Raw genomic sequence first — 17681 nt, forward strand, 5'->3', positions numbered from 1 at the left:
CAACAACTAAAAAATGCCTTTGAGTAAACAATTAAAAAATGCCTTTGAGTCAACAACTAAAAAAGGCCTTTGAGTCAACAACTAAAAAATGCCTTTGAGTAAACAACTAAAAAATGCCTTTGAGTCAACAACTAAAAAATGCCTTTGAGTAAACAATTAAAAAATGCCTTTGAGTCAACAACTAAAAAAGGCCTTTGAGTCAACAACTAAAAAATGCCTTTGAGTCAACAACTAAAAAATGCCTTTGAGTAAACAACTAAAAAATGCCTTTGAGTCAACAACTAAAAAATGCCTTTGAGTAAACAATTAAAAAATGCCTTTGAGTCAACAACTAAAAAAGGCCTTTGAGTCAACAACTAAAAAATGCCTTTGAGTCAACAACTAAAAAATGCCTTTGAGTAAACAATTAAAAAATGCCTTTGAGTCAACAACTAAAAAATGCCTTTGGGTCAACAACTAAAAAATGCCTTTGAGTCAACAACTAAAAAATGCCTTTGAGTCAACAACTAAAAAATGCCTTTGAGTCAACAACTAAAAAATGCCTTTGAGTCAACAACTAAAAAATGCCTTTGAGTCAACAATTAAAAAATGCCTTTGAGTCAACAATTAAAAAATGCCTTTGAGTCAACAACTAAAAAATGCCTTTGAGTCAACAACTAAAAAATGCCTTTGAGTCAACAATTAAAAAATGCCTTTGAGTCAACAACTAGAAAATGCCTTTGAGTCAACAACTAAAAATGCCTTTGAGTCAACAACTAAAAATGCCTTTGAGTCAACAACTAAAAAATGCCTTTGAGTCAACAACTAAAAAATGCCTTTGAGTCAACAACTAAAAAATGCCTTTGAGTAAACAACTAAAAAATGCCTTTGAGTAAACAATTAAAAAATGCCTTTGAGTCAACAACTAAAAAAGGCCTTTGAGTCAACAACTAAAAAATGCCTTTGAGTAAACAATTAAAAAATGCCTTTGAGTCAACAACTAAAAAAGGCCTTTGAGTCAACAACTAAAAAATGCCTTTGAGTCAACAACTAAAAAATGCCTTTGAGTAAACAACTAAAAAATGCCTTTGAGTCAACAACTAAAAAATGCCTTTGAGTAAACAATTAAAAAATGCCTTTGAGTCAACAACTAAAAAAGGCCTTTGAGTCAACAACTAAAAAATGCCTTTGAGTAAACAACTAAAAAATGCCTTTGAGTCAACAACTAAAAAATGCCTTTGAGTCAACAACTAAAAAATGCCTTTGAGTCAACAACTAAAAAATGCCTTTGAGTCAACAACTAAAAAATGCCTTTGAGTCAACAACTAAAAAATGCCTTTGAGTCAACAACTAAAAAATGCCTTTGAGTAAACAACTAAAAAATGCCTTTGAGTCAACAACTAAAAAATGCCTTTGAGTAAACAATTAAAAAATGCCTTTGAGTCAACAACTAAAAAAGGCCTTTGAGTCAACAACTAAAAAATGCCTTTGAGTAAACAACTAAAAAATGCCTTTGAGTCAACAACTAAAAAATGCCTTTGAGTAAACAATTAAAAAATGCCTTTGAGTCAACAACTAAAAAAGGCCTTTGAGTCAACAACTAAAAAATGCCTTTGAGTAAACAACTAAAAAATGCCTTTGAGTCAACAACTAAAAAATGCCTTTGAGTAAACAATTAAAAAATGCCTTTGAGTCAACAACTAAAAAAGGCCTTTGAGTCAACAACTAAAAAATGCCTTTGAGTAAACAACTAAAAAATGCCTTTGAGTCAACAACTAAAAAAGGCCTTTGAGTCAACAACTAAAAAATGCCTTTGAGTCAACAACTAAAAAATGCCTTTGAGTCAACAATTAAAAAATGCCTTTGAGTCAACAACTAAAAAATGCCTTTGGGTCAACAACTAAAAAATGCCTTTGAGTCAACAACTAAAAAATGCCTTTGAGTCAACAACTAAAAAATGCCTTTGAGTCAACAACTAAAAAATGCCTTTGAGTAAACAACTAAAAAATGCCTTTGAGTCAACAACTAAAAATTGCCTTTGAGTCAACAACTAAAAAATGCCTTTGAGTAAACAATTAAAAAATGCCTTTGAGTCAACAACTAAAAAAGGCCTTTGAGTCAACAACTAAAAAATGCCTTTGAGTCATTGAAATATGGCTTGAGATATTTTCCTCTAACTTTTGAAAAATAACTCAAAATTTACAAATGTTTTAATTAAGCAGTTGTATGGGACACAGCCCAACACTTATAGTTGATGCATGTACCTACTACAATTCGTTATATGAATCAATTAAAATTTCATAGTTCACTAATTTTACTCACAGCTTACAGTGAGGGGAAATTGACTTACCCTATACTTTTCTTCACTCTTGCCAGTGCCCTTATAGCAATTTCAAAGTATGAGCATTGAGGGATTATAGTAGGCATCATACATGTTCACGGTTAACCTTTGGGTGGAAAATCAATAATTATCTGTTATTTAATCATTTGGCTAGGAAAACGAACGAAATGTCATTTATCGGTTGCGTGGAGACTCGACATTTATGTCGCTTCCCCACGCTATAATCAGATTGAGTGATTATAGTAGGTATCTATGATATTTATGTCTGATATTTATGTCGCTTTCAGTGGACGTTTATAAAGCTGTCGCCTAGTAATGTTAAACAAAGGATATGAATGCTAGTAAGTTTTGAATATCATCAACAACATATTAGTTGATGATTTACGATATGAAATGATTATCTGAGAGACGTTGCTTTGTGCTAAAAACTAAAGATATCACGCCTGCTTGGAAAAAGAATGAAAGATGGCAAAACCAGTCAACATCGGCTCAACGTTCAAAACAGTAAAATAAAAGATTATTTGATCCTGCAATCGCTAGTGATTTTTTGCCTGATCAAAATAAAAATAATTCAGACGATAGAAGTGGTGTAAACTTTTTGGACTATTAATATACTTGGAATATACAAAGAAAAACTATCGTTTTGGTAGCTCGCACGGCTACGTTATAGCGTTTGACTCTACTGGAATAAATGCTTCCAAGCATTTCATACAGGGAAAATTGCGCATGGTTGTATTTTTTTGTAGTAGTAGATACGTAAATTAATGTTTATGTACAAAAGATATTGTTCATAGCAATAAATTTGAGAATTAAGCTGTGCATGTTCATAAAATATTGATTTTATTGAATTTAAAAACATAAACTACATGACTTTTGGGTGTTTTTGCGGGGCTTTAACCCAGCCAAAGGGTTAAGGATAGCATCAGAAGTAATAAATTGACATGACTGTAGAGTGGCTGCTTTCAGAAAAAAAAAACACAGTAAGTTTTGTAATCTAAGGTATCATTTTTGTTCAGGTTAACCTTTGCAGAAAACAGAAACACAAACTAATTCAGAATTTATAGAGCCAATCTAGTTATCAAATACAGTTGCAACATCAGAAGATGTTGATAAACAAGGATTTTCAAGTTATAAACAGCTAGAACTATTACATCAATCTTAAGTAATAATTGTTTGAATTGTACAATCATAACCCTTAGCTTACCTTAAAATATGTAATAATTATCATGACATAATCATAAGGAATTATTATTTAACAATGATCCACAAACTCTCACCTATTTTGTAAGAGCTGTGAGTGTATTACATAATACTGTCAGTTTCTACTTACAGTGTCTTTAGAGTAAATCAGGTAATAAATATCATATTAAAGAGCATTATAGACAAAAGTATTTCTTATATAAACTTTTAACAATTTTTAACTACTAAAATGATGCCATCCGTACTTTGGTAGACACACAAGATATTTACTGTGACCTAATATAAATAGACAGCATAATGAAATAATTTAAAATAGCTTTTAGAAATATAGTTGGCTGATTTATAACCAAACTCTTATAGCAAATTTTTAGGTTAACCCTCAACCAGATAGAATTACAATTTAAAGAATACTTAGATCTTCATGACGATTCCTTATTTTTACTAGTATTCTGTTTTATTACAATTACATTGCGGTCTCATGGAGTGTTTCATTCCTGGTCTACACTCTTGCTTCATTACCTTTCTCTACTTTTTGTGAAAACGTATGCTTAATATATCATCCACACATAACCATGACATAATGCCCTTGTGTCAATAATCAAGCTCACCAAAGATTCTAACATGCAACAGACAAGGGTGGATTATTTGGCTCTCTTACAAGTAAAAGTAGACTCAGCTGGATAATCTTCTTTGCACTGATTCTGTTTTTCTCAGTCACCAGTACGGCTATTAGTGTAGTAGAAAAACTGCTTCAGGTTGGATTTTTCTGATCACCAACATTACTTCTGTAAAGGTTAGTAAAACATTAGTCAAGCCAAAATGGAGTAAATATGTTAGTGTAACTTTTTGTGTCAGGGTGTGACGGTGGCCTAGAGGTAGCATATTTTACTGCTAACCATGGGGTTGGTGGTTTGAGTCAATTCAATTTTTGAATTGATGCCAATTCAACAAAAAGTTGTAAGCAAGTATTCAACTCTAAACTGCTGGGTCTTTCGGATTTAGACTATAACTTGGACTCACTAATAACTTAGAATAACTAATGTGCCACACTGACATCGTGGGCAGATTAAAAATCCACCTCTGTCCTTTACACAATGGGCAAGTGAAATGACTACGTGGTTCTGTCAGACTGGATGTGTTGTGAAATACATCCTTTCACAATAATCTAAAACTTCTAGAGGTGGTAGACACTGAGAACAAGGTCACCTCTACTCTACCATACTGCTTGACCCAAGCATGCATTGCTAAGAGGCATGTCATTGCCAGTTTCGATGAGTAGCCAGAAAAAAAGACCTGTTTGTGTAGTAAGGATTGCCTCATAATTCATTTGAAGAATCGTGCAGTTACGAACAAAGACATTGGTGCTCTGTATGTTTTACAACTTAATTATACAAAATGGTTGATCTGTATCAGTTGCCTCTAATTATCTTTACCTGCCCATTCTATTTGGTCTTTTTCCTTATTTAAAGAAATTTTATTCTAACCCTGTTCTGAAAATGTAAAACTGTTTAGGCAAATGTCACAACGGTATAAATAAAACATTGTATAGTTTTCTGTTCATTTCAGTATCACTCAGAATCCATCAATTAACAAGTTAAAAATCTAATGATGTGGGTTTATATAATTGTCATCATGAAATAAGTTTGGTTGTTTACTCACAGTTGATGTTGTTGTGATGACTCCAAATATGACGTGTTAAGTGTTTCTGAGTGCTCAATTATGTAATACAAAAAAGGAATAGTTATAATTTGTTTAGTCGCTGGTTTGCAGTTCATGAAAAGTCATGAGCAGTGTTTCTACATAGTACCGAAACAAAACCAAACGACATAGCTAACCATGAAACCAACGACAGATTACTTTGTAACACCACACAAAAACTTGTTTCAGAGAGTACAAGTATTGAAGATATATAATGCTGATTACAACTATATTGAGTGATGAGTATGTAGTGATAACAAACAACAGATGATTAAAATGAACTTCTGTGAGAAGAAGTATCATATGAATTATTTATATAACTGAACTGATATACTTATGGTGGCAAGAAAAACTTGGTAAGTCTTACAATTGATTCATTGTCAGGCTCTCAAAGATGGTATTCTTAAAGTGGATATCAAGAGACCTTATACATCTGAGTTCATTGCAAAATGTAAATCCAAGCAACTCTGAGCTTTACCCCTTTCTAAATAACTGAACTTCTTTTGATTTAATTTGCTAAATATTACAGTTGTTATTTTGTTTAGAACCCTCTAGACCCTCTACACTATGTTAGATAATGTTAAATAGGTTTAAGCGCTCCGCTTATACCAAACATAATTAATACCTAATAATACCATATAATACCTACATATTATACCTAATAACCTATACCTAATATAACAGATGGTTATAGTTATTAGCTGTTTGCTCTGACGAGGCATGTCTCTATGCTTGCAGCTTTTGTAACGAATTTAATGAATATCTGAATTCTCGATTGGTTTTCTTTTATTGTGCTTCTCTTTTGTAGCAAAAGTGACAATGTTGCTATGCTATTAATTCTATTGAGGTTGAACAGTCATTATTGCTGTATCATAGTGAGCTAACAATTCAACTGTGATACACAGAACATGGGTTATAATCATGCTTCGCTTATGTTGTTGAAATTGGTTTGCAATTGTGCCAATTTATATTAATACGTCAGGCAGTTGATGTAAAAGCAATATACAATAAACCCAATTCATGTGATGTCTTGAGATTAAAATAGAAGGGTGCGTAGGTCAATACACTACTAAAAAGGTTTCAGCGCTATGCTTACTTAACATAATTAACTACCGAATCTAATTCACATTTGTTGCGATGTTAGCAGCAAGAGCACCAACCTGCTGCAGTCACTCCTACTATCAACCATTATATGTCCAGTTTTATTCCTATTTTTAGCCAATTTTAATACTAAATCATTCAATCACATTACATCAATTTATACTGCAATACCGATAAACTGTGTCAGCAGCAGTGGCAGCAAAAGTAAAAGTTATCGAGCAGTTGGATGGAAATAAAAAAAGTTAATTAAAGCACACAAGCTAGCAGTGCTGAGCCAAGATGTTATACTAGATATGAAATTAAGTTTATTGTTTAGAACTCCTTACATTACAATGTTTGTTACCTGAAAGTAATACTGATTGTTATTAATAGCAAACATAAAGAATAGGAAACACTCTGGATTAATAATTATATCTGACAGTTGAAAGGATGAAAAAAAAACATATTGGAACTTAGGATTATTTGCAGGCGATTCTAAGTGAGATAGATATATTTTACATGTGCATCTTATTATTACTAACTGTTAGTTCACTAATATATTGATATCATTGAAGTTATCTATATATATATTATATTTATATATAATATATACATATAAAGTGTGAAGCAACTTCATAATATATATTTATTATATATATTATATATATATTATATAGAACCTATTATATATATACATCTATATATATATACAATGTAATATATAAAATTTATGTATATATATTATATAGAACCTATTATATATAATATATACATCTATATATATACATGGTGATATATAAAATATATATATATATATATACATATATATACATATATATATATATATATATATATATATATATATATATATATATACATATATACCTTCCACTGATTTTTAAGCTGAGCGAATGAAACAGTGTTTCCTCTACAAAATACCAAAATAGCTTCCGTACCATTGGTTCTCGGCTTATAAACCACATCATTTAAGATGTTCCACATCATTGGTTTCTTGTTTACAAAGCTTACGAAACAAAGCTTAAACAAAACTGATCATTTACATATATTTCAGATTAAGTGAATGTTTAGCTTTGCACCGATAATAAAAATTCTTTTTGCACAGAAAATTTATTTAAATTTCATGTATACGACATTTACTATTTGAATTATTAAAGAAAAGTGTTTAATTCTGTGTGTGTTTGGGCAATGCATAATTTAAATATTTGAAAACTGAATGCACAGTTAAAACAGATTGTTGAGAAAGACTTATTACTACTTGAGTCAGATTGTTGAGAAAAACTTATTACTACTTGAGTCAGATTGTTGAGAAAGACTTATTACTACTTGAGTACTTGTTCTACACATTTGTTTAAGAATTAAAACAACTTATAAACATTAGCAGATAGTGTAGTTTCAATTGGCTAGATTTCCTTAGCAATGGGTCTTGGTAGCTTAAGCTAATCTAAATATATATATTTATACTAATTTTAAAAGTTTCCTAGTACCAAGTGGCTGGTGAAGGTATATTGATCTTTACAATTTTATACGATGTATAATATCTAAAAATTTTGATTGTTGTACACAATATTCATTTGATGAAAATCTAAACTCAAAGCTGCCATAAAAAATTGTTTTGCGTAATTCAAATAAATTTAGAAAAAAAAACAACAGTAAAGGTGTTTAGATGCAAAATAATTATTAAGTAATCACTAAAGAAAGTCTTTTCTTCTACAATGGTTGCCATAAAAAAATATTTGATACTGATACAATTAAAACAAACTAAGAAAACAAAATGAAGTAGATCTTTCACTTCTGTTTTAGCAAAGTAAGCTTATAATTAACTCATATATTAATTTTCACTCTATTTAGTTAACAAAGACTTGCATTGGGACAGCATCTTGACAATGAAAACTTGTAAGACGAGAAGATTTAAAAGCAAATTCAATACTTTACTAACGAGAGGATTTTGCCGCACACAAAACCTTGATGTTAAAAGAAAAATGGTAAAGATGATAGGAACATGTAAAAATAAGGCAGAAGTACGTAAAGCAAAACAGAAACCTAATAAAGCATGACAGGAAGTAAAGAAAACAAAAAAAGTTCGGAAGGCAAAACAGGAAGTAAGCATATATGTAAGACTGGAAGTTGGTAAACCACAACAAAAATTTGTAAAAACAAAACAGGAAGTAAATGAAGAAACGCACGGGTTTTCCTAAAGTAAGACATGAAACAGTTAAAGTAAAACAGAAAGTAGGTAAAGTCGGACAGAAATCTGTGAAAGTAATACAGGAAGTTGTTAAAGAGACGCGTGTCAAGCCATGGGACGACACCGGGACAGTCGGACTGCAACATAGTCTGCATCGTTGAGAAAAAATAAGTTTAGAACTATATCAGGTTATATATATACAATGTATATATATATTTATGAATACACTTAAACATATATATATAAATAAACTGTATATGCAGTGTATATCTGTATATATATATATATATGTATATAATTTTGGTACCAGCATGAGCTGTAGAGTGCTCAAAGCATACGCTGAGCTATCTGTAAAATTGAAGAGACCTTATGAAATGGTGAAATGATTTTATTACAATAATAATAAAAAGATGGTAATAAAATCATTCTACCTTTTCATAAGATCTCTTCAATTTTATATATATATTATTTTAAATGTATATGTATGTATTATTTTGAGTATATATATATTATTTATATTATATATATATTGCTTTTATTTTTCTCTTCATTTATTTCAACTACACGACACACTTCAATTGCGATATGTAGTTTGAAAATAGGAATGGGAAACGTTATATGTTAAATACAAATCCTTTTTTTGTCTAAATACTTTTTTATTACTCGGGCAACGCCGGGTAGTACAGCTAGTATATATATAGCTATATATATATAGATTATCCCACGACCAAACAAGAGTGAAAAGATTGATTGGGAGAATTATGATAAATGCACATGTGCACACAACTCTCGAAAAATTATCCGTTAACTGCCGTCACCAAACCCTTGCAACAAAATCCTTTCAACAAATTTAACTATTTTTCAGTAAAGTCGTTTAAGTATAATAATGATACAAAACGCATTTAAACCTATTTAGATATGTTACCAAGCCTTTGAAAGGTTACCGCAAATTCCTAAAACTAACCCATCTGATCGGATTATACATAAATAGACGCTTGAACAGCTTGGTTTATTAAAAGTTTCGACCGACCTACAAAACGCCAATAAAGCCGTGCGACAGATAGCAGAACTGTTTACTGTGTACTGTTTGAGGCTTAGACCGATTTACAGGTACGAAAATGTGGTACACAGTCTATCAGCCTACGTTTTTGTCCAATTACCGAAGGTTTTTCAAATTATCTAGAACATCAGCCAGATTTCTTTACATCTTATCTACAAGGTAGGGCGTTACTACAACGCCCTTTTATGACAATAATATTTTTTTATTTCCCTCCAGTTTGCATAAAACTTCCAGACGCGTAAATGCCAACGCTTGCTCTCTGTTACATATCGCTGTCAAAACCATTCTACATTCATCACAACACAACCAACTTTCAAACTATATATTACACATCAGTTTGCCGTTCAACTTTTAATATTGCATTTCAGAGATATAAAAAACATATTTCTTTATTGTTGGCATTGTTGTTGTTAGTTAAATTATGTACAGTAGGTTAGGTCTACAGCTTGAATTAATATTTATTTTATTATTGTAAAACATAAGTTTGAAATAGTTAAATATTTATTTTATTAATCTTTATTTCTGTTACATATCGTTGTCAAAACTGTTCTGCATTCATCACAACCAACTTTCAAACTGTATATTACAATATATTTTATTTGTAATATTGCATTTCAGAGCTATAATAAACATATTTCATTATTGCTGTTGTTAGTTAAATTACGTACAGTAGGTTAGGTCTACAGCTTGAATTAATATTTATTTTATTATTGCAAAACATAAGTTTGAGATAGTTAAATATTTATTTTATTAATATTTATTTATGTTACATATCACTGTCAAAACTGTTCTACATTCAACACAACCAACTTTCAAACTGTATATTACAATATATTTTACTTTTAATATTGCATTTCAGAGATATAATAAACATATTTCATTATTGCTGTTGTTAGTTTAATTACTTACAGTTGTTTAGGTCTACAGCTTGAATTAATATTTATTTTAACCAACAACCAACTTTCAAATTGTATATTACACGGCAGCTTGCCATTTACTTTTAATATTGCATTTCAATATAATAAGATATATAATAAACATATTTCATTATTGCTGTTGTTATTTAAATTACGTACAGTAGTTTAGGTCTACAGCTTGAATTAATCCCACGACCAAACAAGAGTGAAACGATTGATTGGGAGAATTATGATAAATGCACATGTGCACACAACTCCCGAAGAATTATCCGCTAACGGCCGTCACCAAACCCTTGCAACGAAATCCTATTAACAAATTTAACTATTTTTCAGTAAAGTCGTTTAAGTATAATAATGATACAAAACGCATATAAACCTATTTAAATATGTTACTAAGCCTTTGAAAGGTTACCGCAAATTCCTAAAACTAACCCATCTGATCGGATTATACACCAATAGATAGATTTTTTTTGATGAAAGTCGCCGCAAAAACGCTTGAAAAGCTTGGATTAACAAAAGTTAAGACCGGAAATTGAAACGCCGGGCGACAGAGAATAGAACAATAGTCTTGCACATTTCATGAAAAAAAACGTGCACTTTTCACCAGTCTATAGCATTGTCGAATTGCCGAAGGTTTTGGCAATTAACATAGGAGTACAGATATCGTTTCATTCTTGCCGATTTCATTTTTTTCATTTTCAGTTGCACTTGCCAACATCTTTTAATACTTTCGCATTCTAACTGATGTCCAACGCAGTGTCAGTAAAGCAAATGGCGATGATATTTTTTAACATTTCTTGGAGATTATTACAATAACTAATTATAAGTTTGGATGACTACGGAACAACGACTACGTAGTACACATTTTCTAAAAATCTATATAAATATCACAACTTCGTGATATTGTTAGCTATGCCGTTTTGAAATGTAAAAAAGTTGTGCTTTGTTTTTATATTTTTACTATATAAATAATATTAGTTATTCTAATAATATCAGTGCATTTTACTTCTAATATTGGCCAATATTGCAATTCTCTTTTTGCAGGAGGAGATATATAAACATATAATCTTTTCCTTTCATTATTGCTATTTGTGGTGTATAATAACACCCACACCCAGTACATTACAGCTACCATTGCAGTTATCCTATTTGGCTGCTAATATTGCATTTCTCAACCATCAGTACCCTTTTCTTTTTTCCAATATTATTTTGATCGTGGGCTGTATGACAGTGGAATTTCTAGTATATATATATATCTTATATATATATATAATTGTTTCCTCACGCCGGTTAACCCGTATGGGTGGTAATTTCTGTTCTAATTCGGGTCTCCTACAAGAGATCTGGGAGTTTGAGCATTCGCCTAAAGATCTTAGCTCTTCCCAATAGCGCACTTTTCTGCAACTCACCTGAGTTTATTGTTGTCGGTATTTGGGCAAACCACATTTTATCTGCCGGTGTTATTGCGCCCAGTGCCCCAATGACTACTGTGATTACCGTTGTTCTTACATTCCAGCATTTCCAGGTTTCATGTGCCAGTCAGTTCCCTCATAATTACTGCGATGCTCCATTGTCAGAGCAGCCGATTGAAATGGGTTATAGATGGGTAAAAGACTTTTACCCATCTATAACGCCATAATTACTCAAACAAGCACTAGACTTTGCTAGAAACTATGCCAAAATTACTGACCAAGACAAGCAAATAATCCTTCACGCCAAAAACTCCATACTAGTACACAATGACCAAACGTGGATAAAAAAATCTTCTAGCGACAAGACCTTTGACATAGGTGTAACAATGGGTAGCTTTGACGGAGCGGAAACATGTGAATTAGTGGGCACATACATGTTGTCGCTGCTACCCAGCCAGCTTTGAAAAACCATCGGACTATACAGAGACAATGGATTAGCTATCAGCACATCCTGCCCACAAAAATTAAACAACTAAAGAAATTTATATGCAAAATATTTAATCAGCACCAACTGAAATTAACCATTGAAGCTAATAAAAAGTATGTAAATTTCCTTGATGTAACCTTCAACCTGAATGCAAACACCAACTCACCCAATGCCGAACATAGCAACACAACACTATATGTTCACAAAAGCAGTACCCACCCAGTTACTGTAATACAAATCTACCACACAACATTAATTTGCGACTAACTACACTATCCAGTAAAGAGCATGAATTTAGCAAAGCAGCACCCCCTTACCAAAAAGCACTCAATGACAATGGTTGATGTTGTATGTTGACATTGATGATGTTATTTTCTCATAGCAATATCATACTACGCAATGTTTGTATAAACACTGACTTTCCCACAGTTATGTTTATAGAGCTATTATACTAACATTTGCCTTGAATATGCTTGCGTTTAACAGTAAAGCTTTGACCATATTATTCAGTTTTATGCTAGAGAGCAGAGAATACAGTTGAATCTTGATAACACATAAACTGGTGCAATATTACTAGAAGAATATTACAATGGTGACGAGGATGTATTAGTGAGGTGACTGTGAGTTTGCAGTTGATTTTTATCATTCCGGTTACTTAATTGCAAAGACTCGTGATGGATTATAGTTCTGCTCATATTAAGCCATTTGGTGTAGCTGTGAACCCTTTGACTGTTGGGTCAAGATGGAGGAAGTGGAAACGGTCCTTTGAGTACTTTGTGGCAGCTAGGGGATTGCTAATAATGCACAGAAGAAAGCGATGCTGATGGTTCTTTCAGGAGGGGAAGTTCAAGACATATTCGACGTCTTGCCTGAAGAGACTGAAGATGAAAATGTTCATGTCAGGGCAATGGCATCTTCAGACAGGTACTTTGAACCAAAAACGAACGTACCGTATGAAAGGTCAGTTTTTCGTCGCACTGAAGTAAATGAAGGAGAGACGATTACTAGTTATGTGAACAGATTACGCCAATTGGCTGTTACCTGTGAGTTTGAAGAAACTGAAAAAGTCGATAGAGACCAAGTCATAGAGAAATGCCGTAGTAATAGGCTTAGAATGAAACTTTTGGATAAAGGCTCGGCGCTCACATTGGCCAATGTTATAGCAATATCCCAAACTGGAAAGGCTGTTTTGCGGCAGACGAGTGATGTAGAGGCTAATGTCGGTCATGGTACTAAGAGAGAGGGTGAACCGGTTAACAGGGTTAGCGGCACTAGTGGAATGTGCTATAAGACACAAACAAAAGACAGTCGTGCCTGTTATAGATGCAAGTCGACCAAACATTTGGCCACAGCACGAGAGCAACGGTGTAATGAGTGTGGAGGAAAAGGGCACTTCAAAGGCTCGAAGTACTGTGATAAGAGCAGCAAGTCTACTACACAAGCAGCTGTTGTGGACAGTTTGGACTTTACAAACAATGCGCAGGAGGCTGATGTGGATGCTCTACTTACAATTAGTAGCGAGATGTCGGCTGATGAGGGAGACAACTACTATGGTGAGGTGTTTAATCTATATCCTAACAAGTCAGCAAGGACAATACTAAGACTCAATGGGTCAGATGTACCTGCTTTGATTGATTCTGGAGCTCCCTGCAAATTGATGGACAAATACACTGCTGATTCTATTAACTGTTCAGTAACTAAGCCAACTAAAAGACTTTGCCTATGGTAACAGATCTGCATGCATAGGTCTGATTGGTGAAACTCATGTTCATGTTTTTATGCCTGATACTAACAAACTTGCAGATACTGTATTTTACGTCATTAATGGTAGGGCTACTACTTTGTTAAGCAGACATACTTCTGAGTTGTTGGACTTACTTAGGGTTGGACCGGTGGTGGCTAGGGATGCTGGGAGTGAGGCTCTAGGTGAGGTGGGTCCTGAACTTCATTCATGGGTTGATCGCTTTCCGGAATGCTTTGAGGGTGTTGGGTTGCTGAGAGATTTTCGGGTTTCATTGCGCATTGATCTGAGTGTTTCACCAGTGGCTCAGCCTGTAAGACGCCTGCCATTTGGCCCTCGTGAGCTCACAAAAGTCAAACTAGATGAGTTGCTAGAGCAAAGAATTATTAGAAGAGAGAGGCACCCAATACCTACAGTAAAAGAGTTGCTGTACAATTTGATCGGTGCCCAGCATTTTAGTAAGGCTGATTTGAAACAAGCGTTTCATCAATTCTAACTGGATCTTCACTCTAGAGATATTACAACTTTCATTACCCCAATTGGTCTTTATTGGTATAAGAGACTAATGTTTGGGATAGCTTCAGCACCGGAACTGGTTCAGTACCGAATCCAGAAATGCAGATGACATTGTGATATTTGGTAAGAATGGTGTAGAGCATGATGAACGCTTAGCTGAGTTCAAAAAGCCAATGAGTGGTCTAGGTCTGACGTTAAACGCATCCAAGTGTGTCTTTGGATGACCAAAATAGACTTTGTAGGATTCCAGAATTCCGCTGATGGTGTTTCCCCTTGTCCCAAGAAAGTGAGCTCTATTGTGAGTGCTAGGGAACCTAAATATGCCTCAAATTACGAAGTTTTCTTGGGTTGGTAAACTTTGTTGGTATATTTCTTCCGAACTTGTTGACTTTGGCTGAGCCGTTGCATCGGCTAACTAAGAAACGGGTTCAATTTCTGTGGAGTAATGGACAGAAGTCTGCTTTTGAAGGCATAAAGGCCTTGATGTCAAAAACAGAGACACTAGCATATTTTGACCCTAATGCTGAAACTACTGTTACAGTTGATGTCAGTCCATTTGGGCTGGGTTGCATTTCAAGTCAGAAGATAGCTGGTGTGGAGCGTGTAATAGCTTATGGGCATCGAAGCTTATCATCTGTAAAACGGCGCTATTCTCAGACAGAGAGAGAAGCATTAGCTATTGTGTGGGGCTGTGAGCATTTTGCAATGTATCTCATTAGCTTGCAGTTTTGTTTTGTCACTGATCATCATCCACTGCAGTTTATCTTCAATAAAGTACAAACTCTGCCTTCTGCTTGCATTGAGCAATGGGTGTTGAGACTGATGGGGTTTGATTATGAAGTGGTATACAAGCCAGGAAAACATAGTTGACCCATTGTCAAGGCTTTCTGCTAGTCCGGATTGCATCAGGAATGTGGCTAGTGTTGCTGATGAATATGTACATACGGTGGCTAAGTTGTCAGTTCCAAAAGCAATGTCATTTGATGAGGTCAAGAAGGCATCTAATGACTGTTCTGAGATGAAACTAGTGAGATATGCTTTGTTAAATGGAAAGTGGTCTACTTGTTTATCAGCTTACAGGTCAGTGTACACATAGTTGAGTGATGTTGAAGGCGTTGTCATGAGAGGCAACAATATAGTCATGCCATTGGTGCTGTGAGCAAAGGCTGTGGAGTTGGCACACAAAGGTCAGAAAAGAATAAAAAAGACTAAACATCTACTTCAATCTAAGTTATGGTGGCCAGGAATGGACAAAGAGGCAGAAGTTAAATGTCGAGAGTGCCATGAGTGCCAAGTGGTTAGTGCACCTTCAAAACCTCCTCCTATGTTATCTACTAAAATGCCTGATTGTCCATGAGAGCATATAGCCTGTGACATTTTGGGACCTTTGCCTAATCGAGAAAGTGTGTTTGTAGTAGTCGACTACTACAGTCGTTACTTTGAAGTGTGTTTTTTGAAGTCTACTCAATCAGATAAAATCACTGCAGCTCTGGATTCCATAATATGCCGTTGGGGTGTTCCTTTAAGTGTCAGAACTGATAATGGTCCACAAATTGTCAGCAGTGAGTTTCAAGAGTTTTTGCAAAATTCTGGCATTTATTGGTTATCAACTACCCCTATGTGGTCTGCTGCTAATGGAGAAGTGGAAAGACAGAACAGGAGCCTGTTAAAAAGTCTCAAAATAGCACATATGTCCGGTAAGGAATACAAAGCTGAGCTTAGAAAGTTTCTGTTAGCATATCGTTCCATGCATCATACAGTTACTGGTGTAGCTCCAGGTGAACTAATGATGGGAAGACCAATGAGGACAAAATTGCCCTGCCTAGAGAGACAGGAATCTCTGGATGGTGAACTGCGGGATCATCAAGCACTGGCTCAGGAGAAAAGTAGGACTCTTACAGATGAAGGTCGGTCACAGGATGACATAATTGTAGGAGATAATGTTTTGGTAAGGCAGGCCAAGACTGACAAGCTTAGTTTTACATTTCATCCACTGGAACAAAAGGTTGTAGAAAAGCATGGTTCAGAAGTAGTAGCAGAGAGCTCCGAGGAAAAAAGAATGCGTAGAAATGTTTCTGAAGTTAAACGATTTGTTCAGCGGGGTAGTCTAGGTGTTTCTAACAATGGTTCTTCAGTTGATACGAGTTTAGCTTCGAGTGGTGTAGGTACTGCTGATAATGCAGGTAATATTCCAGATAAAAGTGGCAACTCAGCAGCACCAGAAGAAGGTCAGAGTGCTAAGTTTGATTTGCCAATCAGGCCACCTAGGGTGCAGAATATGCCATTTGCAGTATGGAAATCCTATTAGTCATTGATTAGCCAGTGTTGTCCTTTTTGGTGAATTTAATTGAGTAAGAATAGAAAGTAGTGCTAGTCATATTATTCTTGTAGGGATAGGGGTGTGGTGTAGAAGTAAAAAGTGAAAAAGAAAAAAAAGAGAAAATCTGGGTATTCATATTAGTCTTTTGTATTAGCCCGTCATATGTTGTCACAAGTTGTTATCATTGAGCAAATATCTACATATAAGCAGTCTCGGTATGAGATAGTTTTGGAATTCTGGGTGAACTGTGCATCAAGCTGGGTGTTTCTTGGTAGCTTGAGCATTGCGTCATTGAGTTTTGGGTTTTGATTTGACTTGTGGTTGTGCTGTGGGGCTGGCATTGCTTGCTGCTTTCTCTTTGGTGCCTGTGGTAGCTATTTGCTGTATCCTAGCTTGTGTAACGCTCAGTGGTATATGCATATTCAATACTGGTGCACTGAATTCAATTAAAGATGGAAAGGGATGTTGTATGTTGACATTGGTGATGTTATTTTATCATAGCAATAGCATACTACGCAATGTTTGTATAAACACTGACTTTCCCACATTTATGTTTATAGAGCTATTATACTCACTTTAGCCTTGACTACGCCTGCGTTTAACCCTACAGCTTTGACCATATTATTCAGTTTTATGTTAGAGAGCGGGAATACAGTTGAATCTGATAACACAAAAACTGGTACAATATTACTAGAAGAATATCACAGTTATAACCACACACTAA

General features: G+C 34.1%; 2 pseudogenes; both read left to right on the forward strand.

The window, feature by feature from the left end:
• The first annotated feature begins 13054 nt into the window (after positions 1-13054).
• On the forward strand, positions 13055-14617 carry LOC137402494 (uncharacterized; annotated as a pseudogene).
• An 855-nt stretch (positions 14618-15472) lies between these two features.
• On the forward strand, positions 15473-16945 carry LOC137402495 (uncharacterized; annotated as a pseudogene).
• The last annotated feature ends 736 nt before the right edge of the window (positions 16946-17681 follow it).

This window comes from Watersipora subatra, chromosome 8 (genome assembly GCF_963576615.1).
Source record: "Watersipora subatra chromosome 8, tzWatSuba1.1, whole genome shotgun sequence".
Lineage (NCBI taxonomy): Eukaryota > Metazoa > Bryozoa > Gymnolaemata > Cheilostomatida > Watersiporidae > Watersipora > Watersipora subatra.